The sequence below is a fragment of the Macrotis lagotis genome, chromosome 6, assembly GCF_037893015.1.
Source record: "Macrotis lagotis isolate mMagLag1 chromosome 6, bilby.v1.9.chrom.fasta, whole genome shotgun sequence".
NCBI classification, from domain to species: domain Eukaryota; kingdom Metazoa; phylum Chordata; class Mammalia; order Peramelemorphia; family Peramelidae; genus Macrotis; species Macrotis lagotis.
The window spans coordinates 22,124,477-22,136,490 of NC_133663.1; the positions used below are offsets into that span (position 1 = coordinate 22,124,477).

At 35.5% G+C, this 12,014-nt stretch overlaps 1 long non-coding RNA gene and 1 pseudogene across 1 annotated transcript in view; both read left to right on the forward strand.

Annotated features, from left to right (window-relative positions):
• The window catches only part of LOC141491593 (uncharacterized), a 120,176-nt gene that overhangs the window by 93,406 nt on the left and 14,756 nt on the right, over positions 1-12,014 (forward strand). The gene's annotated exons all lie outside the window — the stretch shown is intronic.
• LOC141491592 (bax inhibitor 1 pseudogene) lies at positions 9,533-10,410 on the forward strand (annotated as a pseudogene).

Genomic DNA, 12,014 nt, shown 5'->3' on the forward strand with positions numbered 1-12,014 from the left:
ATTCAACCACTTATCTTGTCCCTGGGAAAGTCATTTGTCCTCAGTTTACTCATCTGTAAAATTGGGATAATGATTTTATCTAACTCCCAAGGTGGTTATGAGGGGAAAATTAGATAATATTTGTAATGTTCTTTGTAGAAATTTTCATACTACATAAATGTTAGCTCTTGTTATTAATAACAGACATTTAGGTGGCATGGTGGTTAGAACGTCTAATCTGGAGTCAGAAAACTCATCTTTCTGCTCCCCTCAATTTCCTCATCTGTCAGATGAGCTAGAGAAGAAAATAGTCCACCCCTCCCATTTTTTCCCTAGAAAACCCCAAATGAAGTCATGAAGAGCTGGACATAATCAAAAACAACTGAACAGTAATTAATAATAATAATAATAATAATTGCATAGTCACTAGATTGATATAACATAATTCAGCACTACTTTTTCATGAAATCAAAGTTTTTAATATGATTTGTCTTGAAATTTCCAAATAGACAAGGCAAATTAGGGTTAGAGAAAACTGAAGAACAAAAGATGAATCTGCCATCCCAACGTATTAAAATTTCTTCACAAAGTTCCAGGTCCTCTTCCTCCTAAGATAATAACAAAATTCGGAATTGCTATTTTTTTAATTGTCTAAAATCTAACACCTTTGGTGTTCATCATGGTTAATGGTGAGGAAAAGGAGACTGATGATCTCAGGATGATAAAACATGAAGGGGTTTGGACTAGGTCATTTCTAATAGAAGCAAGATCCAACATTTAAAATGTGGGATCACAAACTAGTATATATTTAGAATGAGAAAATATTTAGTAGGCACTGAATACAAAGAAGAATCATAGGCACAGAAATGCAAAAATATCTTTCCTAGAGATAAACAATGGCAGGACTGGAAATAAAGGAAATTATAGAAATCATTTTGCAAATAATGTTTATAAAATAGATAACTTAAAAGAAACAAATTGATCTTTACAGGAATATAACATACCAATATCAAAAGTACAAGGGAAAAAAAACTCTTAACAATGCAGTCTCAGGAAAGAAAATTGAATAACTCAGGAAGGCAGTAGAGATATGGAGGGAAAGGATTATAAAGACAGTTAAACTTACAAGTGCATCCTAACAACCATTAGTAAACTATTTATAAATTTGCTAACCAAAAACTATTTATAATAAGACAGGCATTATCACAGTACATATTATGTGCCAGTACTAATGTATTAAATACTTTTATCATTATTCCTATTTCTTTCTTTCTTTTCTTTTTTTTAAGACAATTGGGATTAAGTGACTTGCCCAGGGTCACACAGCTAGTAAGTGCCTAAGATCAGATTTGAACTTAGGGCTTCCTGACTCCAGGTCTGGTGCTCTATCCAGTGTGCCACCAACTGTCCCCGCATATAGTTCTTACAAGGACTCTGGGAAGCAGGGGCTATTATATTCCTCATTTTACAAATGAGGAACCAGACAAACACATGTTATATGATTTACCCAGGGCTACAGAGTGAGCAAGTGAGTAGGGCTGAATTTGAACTCAGATCTTCCTAGCTCTGTGCTACTGTGCTACTTAGCTGTCCATTTAAAAATTGACAAAGGAAACAATGTAAAGATTATCAGATTGTCTTCTGTGGGGGGAAGGGAGGGAGAAGGTAAAAACTACAATTGCAAATAATTAGAAAACATAAAATATTAATATAATTTTCAAAAATTGGCAAAGGAGACATCTTGCCAGTTCCTGCTTGTGAAATAAATAGGAAAGAAAACTATGGCTCAATATCCCCAAAATGTTGATGCTAGAATATTCAACAATATAAGCAAAAGGTCAATAGCAATATTGCAGAAATAATTCATTATAATTAAATTGGATTTATCCTAGGAATGTAGATTTATTTTAACAGTGACTAATATTTTAAAAGACCATTCACAAAAATAATTTTAAAACCATGCATTTTTATCAATGTATGAAGAAGAAATAAATCAATTCATTGCTCATATATTTTTAGAACACTAGAAAATAGTGGACTGAATATTCCTTTCCTTTTGATGGTAAACAGCATCTTTTAAAAACCAAGAACCTGCGCTATCTGTAGTGGAAAAACAGTAGAAAAAGATGAGATGAAACACAAGGAAGTTTATTTTTGCCTCTACTTTACAGTATTATGGTAAAATGTTTTTCATAGTTATGTGAAAAAATAAAAAGAATTGAGAAAATAAACATAGTCAGAAATAAAGAAAACACATCATTTGCAGATGATCCATATATGATAGTCTAATTCTTTAGATTTAACATTTGTAAAAAAAAAATAAAAAAATAAAAAAGATGGAAATTTTAAGTTATATATGAAATTTATTTTCTAAAATTTATCTAGAAGCCTATAGGTAGAAGTCACCATTAGAATTGGCTATACAGAGTAAAATAGGGATCTTTATTTTTAGAAAACATACAAAAATGTCATAAACCTTTGGTGGGGAACAAATCAGGTTGCATATTAGTGCATAAAGGTAACCTTGATCCTCTTACCTATCCTTCAATGTCTATTCTATGACAGAACTGACTAAGGTCCAATTAGCAATAGCACTTATATCCCTTTCTGACTTTATGTTTTATATGTTTTATCAGATATATTGTAGACATATAAAATATTGTGATTTCTCCCTTTCCAAAATGTTAAAGTGGAAGAAATTATTTGGGGATTTTATAGAGAAAACCAGTCCAACTTCCTGCTTTCTCAGAATGTTGTTCTCTAAATTCTCACACAACTGGGAAAGCCAATTTATGGACGCAATTAGAGGGGGACCAGGTAGACTGATATAGAATGAGTCTTGAGATTTATAAATGGACAGACAGATCTTGAGAAGGATGAATGCTAACTTTCAGACATATAAATCTTAATTAGACACAGGAAAAGTTTTTTCATCAAAACCATGTGTTTCTTTTTAATTAGAAATACAAGATTGTAAAAATTTACCTTTCATATTAAAAATTACTTAAAGAGATCAGAAAAGTAACAAGATTTAAAGTGAACTCATAAATGTTATTAAACGTTCTGTATAGCCTTCAGGATATTTCAATTAAGGAGACATAGAAAAAGAAATTTACATTCAAAATAACTAGAGAATATATGAAATGTGCATTCTTCTACAACATGCACCCAAAATGTATGATTACAACTCCAAAATATGTTGGTATAGAAATAATGAAAGTCCTAATTATCAGAGAGATATTCATTGTCCACAGATATTAAAAGTCCATATTGCTAAATAAGATAGATACAGGGCATACATTAAATGACAAATATAGTATCATTTTAATCAGATTATCAAAGAATTATTTTATTGATTCAAACAAAATATTAGCTAAATAATTTGGTACAAAAGGCCACAAATCTGCAAGGAAATAATAAAAAGAGAAAAAAAGGAAAGATATCTATCAAATTTCAAAATAAATTTTACGTACTAAGCATCATAACAATGTGGTACATATTAAAAAACAAAACATTTGTAAAATGATGAAACATAAGCATGAGAGCATCATATCCTAGAATTGAATTAACTCACAGGCACATCATGCTGGGTCAATGGTTCCCATTTGACAATGAATACTGAAAAAAATCTCTAATATTTTCAGCAGTGACTGCAATTAAAAAGACTTGATTATAAATTCATTGTAGAATTGTTTTTTTAAGCAGTGCTTTGGAAGAAAGAATCGATGTTCATTCATCAAATTTCAAATGACACAAAACTTGGAGAGACTGAATGTATGTGAAGTAAGAAAGTTGAAATCTGAAGAGAAGTTGACCCTTTGAATGAATGTAAGAAGATGAAATTAAATAAGAATAAATGTAAATTATTATGCTTGGGTTAAAAATAAATCACAGGTAGAAAATAGAGGAAGCATCATTAGCATGGCCTTTGCTTCAAAAATTGGAATGTCTTAGTCGACTTTAATCAGAATGCAGATCAGCATTGTACTTAGCCCTAAAAGCTAATTTCATAGTGGGCTGCTTGAAACTGATGATAATAATAGCTTATATTTATATACCTTTTACTATATCACTGTGCAATCACTTTACAATCTGTTCCTCACAAGAACCCTGGGAGATAGGGACTATTATAATCATCATTTTTACAGAGGAGGAAACTGAGAAAAACTGAGGGTAAGTGACTTGCCCAGGGTCCTGGGGCTAGGAAGTGTTTGAATTCAGATTTCAACTCAGATCTTATATCTTTCTTGTTAGAAGCAAAAAACTTCCTCCCTTAGGACCACTGAATGGTTTCCTGTTTGAATATGTAAATTCCAGAATGTTTTGTGACTACAGAATTGTTTAGATGAAGATTGAAATCATGAAATGTTCTCTGCAGTGCTTAAGTCTAGGTATTCTTTGGTACAGAAATGTCTTTAACTTTTGAGAATCTTTTTGTATTATGAATAAGAAAAGACTAGAGGCAGGAATAATAATTAATGGATTTAATTTTGGTTATACCAGATCTGGAAGAATTCTTTGCCATTGGTCGAAAGAATGTACCTATCCCTCAAGGAAACCATGTTTTCCCTGTGCAAACAGCACATTTCTCTTCATTTAATTACAATTTACATTTTTGCCAAAGGAGAAAAGCTACCCCAGTTGACTGATAGACCTTCACGGCAATGAAAGCGAAGCAGAACCCTCAGAATCAGTAGTCCAAATCTGGGAAAAGAATAAGACTATGTACAGTCCTTTGCAATATTCTCCCACACAAAATCTGCTGAGCATTATTTTCTGGCAATAAAGATCCTTAAATTTCAGTAACTCATTATCAGTAACTGGAAATGCTAATATACAATCTGGGCTTCTGAAAAAATTCCATTGCCCTTGCTTTGAAAACCCAACATACTAAAGCAGAACCAATGGCTGTCACAGAGAATAATGTGCAGACTGACTTTTGGGGGGAAATATCAAAAAAGAAAGATTTATTAGAGTGAAAGAACACTGACTCGTATAATGCCAAATCCGAGGACAAACATTCAAACATTGTCTGTAGTAAAATCAGGTATATGCTTCTTTCCCTCCTTCCTGTCTGATTATACTTTCCCTTCCCTTCCCCTCTCCTTCCCTGCTCCTCCTCCCCTACTTCTCTACTCGCCTCTTTCCTCTTTTCTTCTGTTCTTAATTCCCTTCCCTTACTCTGATTTTTGATCTCTGACTCTGCCTAGCTCTGTCTATCTTCTGTCTCACCTTCTGAAACTATTACCAAAATTAATTAAAATAAGCCAATAAACTGCTAAGAATCATCCTACCACCCACACTTGGATCTCCAGTACTTCATCATTAGTGGAATTTCTCTAAATTTCACAAAAAGTTCATAATCTGATCTAGTTTGACGGAGGGAAAAAAACTCTTCCTCTCTTATATGGAAAAAAACCCTACATTTTTGAAAATACTGAATTACCCAAATGAAATGTTAGAGCTGAAGGGAACCTTTGAGCCTTTATTCAACTCTTGTAATAAGGGGAGGTCATTCATTACTACACAAGTAGTGGTATTTTGTTCTTTTCGACTTCTATTAGCTCTGCCTTTTGGGGTCATATACATAAATACTGATCCATGAATAAGAAAAAAATAGATTGTTGCATTTTGTGTTGAATGAGGTGAGTTTGATGCCTACCTCTGCTCTACTCAGAGATGGGGGTACATATTGAGCTATTATTATTTCTATCTGCTCCCTTAGTGTCAAACTAAGCTCCTGATTTCTTTGTAAATGGGAAAAGGAAAACCTCACACTTGTATCACTTGATCTCTTCTCATCAAATCAAACTTCTACAAAGAACATAGAAATAATGAAGAAACCCATTTATCTAAATCGATAGGTTGACAGGGATTGGAAGTCTACATATGAGAATCTAAAACCAACACACAGAGAGAAGGAGGTCTACCAATAGAAGTCCAGCAACTCAGCTCAACCAAGAGAATGTCCTACCATGTCACCCAAAGGAGAAATTCTTGGAAGTCTCTAGATTCTCAATCTAGGGATAGGTACATGATGATTTACAGTTCCCCTTTTATTGACTTCTCAAAATTTTCTCAATTTAAATAATCATTTTTTTTAAAAAGCTAACTAGTATGAGTGAGGCTCTGTAAATCACTGGGTAAACAAAGTCAAATATTCACATTTATTGATGCCAACTATGTTTTGGAGGCAAGACACAGCCATAAAGGAGCTCAAGAGTCTAATATGGAACTTCCACTTAGAAAAGTCTTAGAAATAATTGATTCTTTTCTGTCAGGGTGAAGCATTGAAGCACAATTATTCTCATCATGATAATTCAGTGGACTACATATTGAACTGTATGGTGCAAGTTGCGTTTTAATCAGTGTGCATATTTAAATCAACTTTTCTTTCACAATGTTGCCCAGAAATTTCCTTAGAACATAACTCAGAAGATCTCCTTTCCCACCTTTCATCTTTTTTATTAGCTTCTCACATTATATAATACTTAACTGTCCATCTGGTGCCAGGTAGACTTTTGTAGACTGGTCTCCTCCTACTTTTCTATGTTAATAAAGTCAAACTGATTCATTTATTGTGCAACAAGCATACCTTGCAATTGCTATTTTTTTTACTTCTGAACTTTGGATCCTCCCACTCAAATATAACTGAAATTTCTCTCCTTTTCTCTAGCTCCCCAAATCCTATTCAGTCTTCAAAACTGAGTTAAAATACTAAAAGCCTAATTTTTTTTACTCCTGAACTTTAGATCCTCCCACTCAAATTCACTGAAATTTCTACCCTTCTCTCTATTTTCCCAAATCCTATTCAGTCTTCAAAACTGAGTTAAATACTAAAAACAAAGGGTGGGAGTGTGAGGGGGAGCTGTGGCAATGTGATTTATTCATTCATCCAAAAAAGTACTTAATTATCTTCTATGTACAGGAAACTTGTATCAGGTTTTGGGGTGACAAAGAAAAAAGTCCTTTCTCTCAAGGATGCTTCATTTTATCTGGGGAGAAAACACGCATACATCTAATAACAACTCCCTAAAATATAAGGTAAAATTTAGAGTGAAGGACACTAGCATTTGGGGGAATAGGGAAAGATGTCATGGCCTGGACAGATTTTTGAAAAACAAACAAAGAAAACCCAAGAGTAGAGATGTAATAAGATGGAATTTCTAGGTAGGAGACACACTATGTTTTTTCTATCTAACTCAGAGTGGTAAGAATAACATTAGAAAATGATTAGTAGAGGTGGCTATCTGCCACAGTGAATGGAACACCGACCCTGGAGTCAGGAAGATCTGAGTTCAAATCTGGCCTCAGACACTTAATAATTACCTAGCTGTGTACCTAGCTGTGTGACCTTTGGCAAGTCACTTAACCCCATTTGCCTTGCAAAAAAAAAAAGAAAGAAAAAATTTTTAGTAGGCAAACCTCATATTCACCATATTATCTTCCATCCCCTGCTCCAGTAAGAAACCAGGTATCTTAACCCATTCATTCTGTTTTTTATTTCCTCCAAGCTGCATATGATTAGATAAAGTTCCAAATTCTGGGTTTTCAGTTATCAAAAACCTTGAACCTCTTTTTGGTGATTTTTTTTTTTTTGCAGCCTCATGCAATGTTAAATAAATTATTTGTTTGGGGAAAAAATCAAAATGATGAGTGGTTTTCATCAGACTAGGAGGGCATATGTCATTTAGAGGACTGCAAAAAAGAAAGGACTAGTAGTACAAGAAAGAGGTGAGTTTGATGCCTGGTGATATCAAGGTCAAAGGTCTGTCTTGGGGACAGCTAGGTTGCACAGTGGATAGAGCACTAGCCCTGGTGTCAGGAGGACTTAAGTTCAAATCTGGCCTCAGATACTAAAAAATTACCTTTGTGACCTTTAGCAAGTTGCCTTGTTAAAAACAAAGTCTGTCTTGGCAATGTTCCCCTCAATTTTCCTTTTTTTCACCACTTTCAACACCTTAATTTCTACCCTTATTTTCTCCTGTCTTTAAACATATTCAAGTGGTCCTTAACTTGAAAGGTAAGCCCGTCTCTTAGTCTCTTAATTCTGCTGCCAAAGTCTGTCTGTTAAGTTCCTTTATTGCTCTCCATTATTGTATGACCAAACTTTAATCCTATCGGTTGTTGTAAATCACTCTCATCTGTCCCCCCCAGTCTCTTCTAAACTAGGTCATTTGACTTTTACTTCCAACTATCTATTAAAATTCCCTCACATATCTATCAAATGCGATGGAAAATGAGAAGACTTCTTCTGAATACTCATTTTAGTCTTTGTATCATCACTGTCCACTCTTAGCTTCTGGAAGTATCATTTTCATTGGTTTTTCATGACTTGAAATGATCTTTCTCTTTTCTCTAGAACTCCTTCCTGATTCTATCAATGCTATCAATGCCTTCCTTTGTTTTTCTCCTTCCCTTAAATGTGGAGATCTCATCTCCTGCTCCTACTTCCACTTTCAGATTCTGGTCATATTCCATGCTATTCATTTGATCTATCAAATAGACATTGATTAAATATCTACTCATCATACAAATAAAGAAGGAATCCCTTGCTTCGAGGATTTCCCATTCCAATGGGGAAATAACCCCTGTATGCATTAACATGGACAAAATACATATAAAGAGAATCGATAACCATATTTTTTTTTTCCATATACTTTATGGTCCAACCAAAATGGCCTCCTTGGCTTTCCTCTCATGCAGTGCTCCATCTTCTATCTTTGTGTATTTTCTCTGGTTACTCTTTATGGTGGGTGTGTACTCTCTCCTCCAGAGAATCCCTTGTTTTTCCCAAGTTTCCTCTCAAGCATCCCCATTCTATTGAATGACTTTCCTGGGCTCCTCAGCTGCTAATACCTTACCTTTCAACATTGCCTTTCATCTACTTAGACATTTTCTATCATATGTGTGTGTATATATATATATATATATATATATATATATATATATATATATATATATAATACTTATTTACCTATTTTCTTTATTGCAAATACATGTTCCTCAGGGTAGGTGTATTTTGTTCTATATTTACCTCCCCAGTCCTCAACTGACAAGTAGTGTATGACAATCAGTGAAGACAATATTATTGATCTATGTGTTGTACATAATATATTAAGGGTCTACAAGAAAGGCAAATACAGGCAATGTGAGAAGGATATTATATAAATAACTTCCCAATAAGTGTATTGTCATTCCTCATTTCTATTCTAAGCTCTAGGAAGTGAGATAATGTACATGTTGGATATTATAACTCTTTAAATTCTATGCAAATAGGTTATATAATAACATTTATCACTCTCTTCATCATCCTCCATTGTCTGTCTCCAAGATTCTTCTTCCTAGGGATCTTAAGAGAATCTTGGAACTGGGATGTAACTGAGGCTGAGAAGTCCCTGACCTTCATATTTCATGTAATTTTAACACCCATTTGTAATTCAATGGCTCAGAGATTGCAGCTTCAACCATTTGTCAGGTCCCAGGGGTGTGGCAAGTGATGTCACACTCACATGAGGACAAGTTCAGGTTCCTGACAGTTTGAAATCCATTAGTCTAGAAGATGGTGAAGACCTGGGCCATCCCATAGTACTCTTAAATACCTTAAGTATGTTTTATTGGAACAACAACTTGAAAGCACTTTGGAGAATTTCCCACCTCAACCCCATTACCTGGAAACACCTAAAGAAGGTCTATGCCAGTCTTTCCATCTGCGTACTTGTGGCAGCCACAGGAGCCCACCTGAATGTGGTTGCCCATTTCTTTCAGGCTGGTTTTCTCTCAACCTTGTGTTCTCTTGGGATGCTAATATGGCTGCTGATCACACCCCACAGAGAAGACACTGAGCCCAAGAGACTACTTCTACTGTCTGGGTTTGCTTTTCTCATAGGGATTGGATTGGGCCCTGAACTGGACTTATGCATTGCCAAAGACCACAACATCATCCCCTCTTCCTTCTTGAGCACAATAATGACCTTCAGCTCATTCACCTTGAACGCAATCTATTGCAGATGCTTCAACTGCCTCTATTTTAGTGGCATTTTGATGTCAACCCTGATCCTGGTACTCATCTTTCACTTGGGGAACTACTTCTTTATGTCCACATGGCTCTCCCAAGCCAACATGTACATTGGACTGGCATTTTTATGTGGACTTGTGGTTTTTGATACACAGCTCATCATTGAAAAGGTAGAGAAAAAAGATGAAGATTACATCTGGCATTGCATGGACCTCTTTTTGGATATTATTTCTTTGTTCAAGAAATTCATGGAGATCATTGAAATGAATGAAAAGAGCAAGATGAAAAAGAAATAAAATTATGACCATCTAGCAAATTTTCTCATTGGCTCTCTTCCTACCATCTCTAATTTCTTCATAGAATAGAAGACATATCAGTGAAAAAAGCAAACAAATAAACAAACAAAAATTTTAGTTCTTGTTTCCTGTTATGTTACTTTTAAATTAGAAAACATCAGATCTTCAAAATTCTGGATTCATGGTTCCTGAAGTTCCATTTCTCCCCTCTTCCTCCCTCTTTTCCCCTCTCTCCTATTCTTTTCTACATCAGACCAGAGATCTTCCTAGGGTTGGACAACCTTTCCACATTGTATCTGACAAGAGAAGAAGCACCAGGATCAAACAATAAGCTTTGAGGAGGAGAAGATGAACTACTCAGTGAAGACTGGGGTATCCCTTTGATGGCCTCATCATCCCAGCTCACTGGCTTCTCTTCAAAGTGGAAGGTACATAGCAGCCAGACAGGATCAGAACTGATAGCAGGCTGGGAACTTATTCCCCTGCCTGATATTGGCTCAGAGAATTGGAGAAGAGGGCAGGTTCTTGACATGGCCAAGAGACCAGAAGGAAGACAAGAAAGGCTCTGGTACTGGATCAAGTTTTCCTGAAGGGCTCTCCCTAGATATTTATTATTTCCTTTGGATCTGACTTTCCTCAGATTTTCTCATCCTTATCCCCAGGATTTGAGACCTGAGGAAGTAGGGGTGTGTGTGTGTGTGTGTGTGTGTGTGTGTGTGTGTGTGTATTTTAGGGGTGCAATGCATCATGAAGTGAGAAATGGATCAGGCTTTTTTTTTGTTTGCATGTTTGTTTATTTGTTTGTGTAGGTTGTCTTTCAGTCATACTACTTTAGTAAATAGGGCAATGGGTACAGAAGGGAAGTCAAACAAGACAGAGGAAGAAAAGGGAAAGGGAAGGTCATGGCTGCCCCCTCTTAAACTTGACTCTAGTCACTCTGCAATCCAGTGACACATAGGACACCCCATCTCCATATTGGATGACTTTGTATTGGCTCTTCTCCAGGTGTGATATTTTCCCTCTTCAACTTGGTTTCCCACCCATCCCAATTCCTATCTGGGGTAGGAGTCTCTTTCAGCCTTATATTTCCCCAAGACTTCCCTCTGGGGATATCACTTATTTAATACCTAAGTATTACCTATACCCTCATAGCCACACATACACACACACACACACACACACACACACACACACACACACACACGCACACACGCACACACAAACTCAATCTTCATCACTGAACATTTAATTTTTCAACTTCAAGCCTTTGGATGATTTTATTTGTAATCTCATTTTCACTATTAAGTTGACAACCCCCAGATTGGCAGCAATTTGTTGTAGGAAAGAGAGACAGAGAGACAGAGGCAGAGACAGAGAGAGAGAGGAGAGAAGGAGGGAGGGAGAGAGAGCGAGATGAGACAGTTAAATTTGTGGAGACACATGCCCTCCTAGGCATGGCATTGGTCTTGTTTACTTTACCTTTGTAAAGAACTCCCTATGTGTCTATCACATATTTTTCCATTGCTTACTTTTAAAATACAAGATTCATGTAGCAATTGTATCCCCAATGTTTAATGAAAGTCTTTTGGGCTCTAAGCCCATTTGTATAAAGCCAGTAATAGGACTTAATGAAAAAAAAAGAAAAGGTGTTAGATAAAGATTGTTCCAAAATGTTGGCGGGTCTGTGGTAGGGGGGACCCCAAGGATCTCAAATACCACAG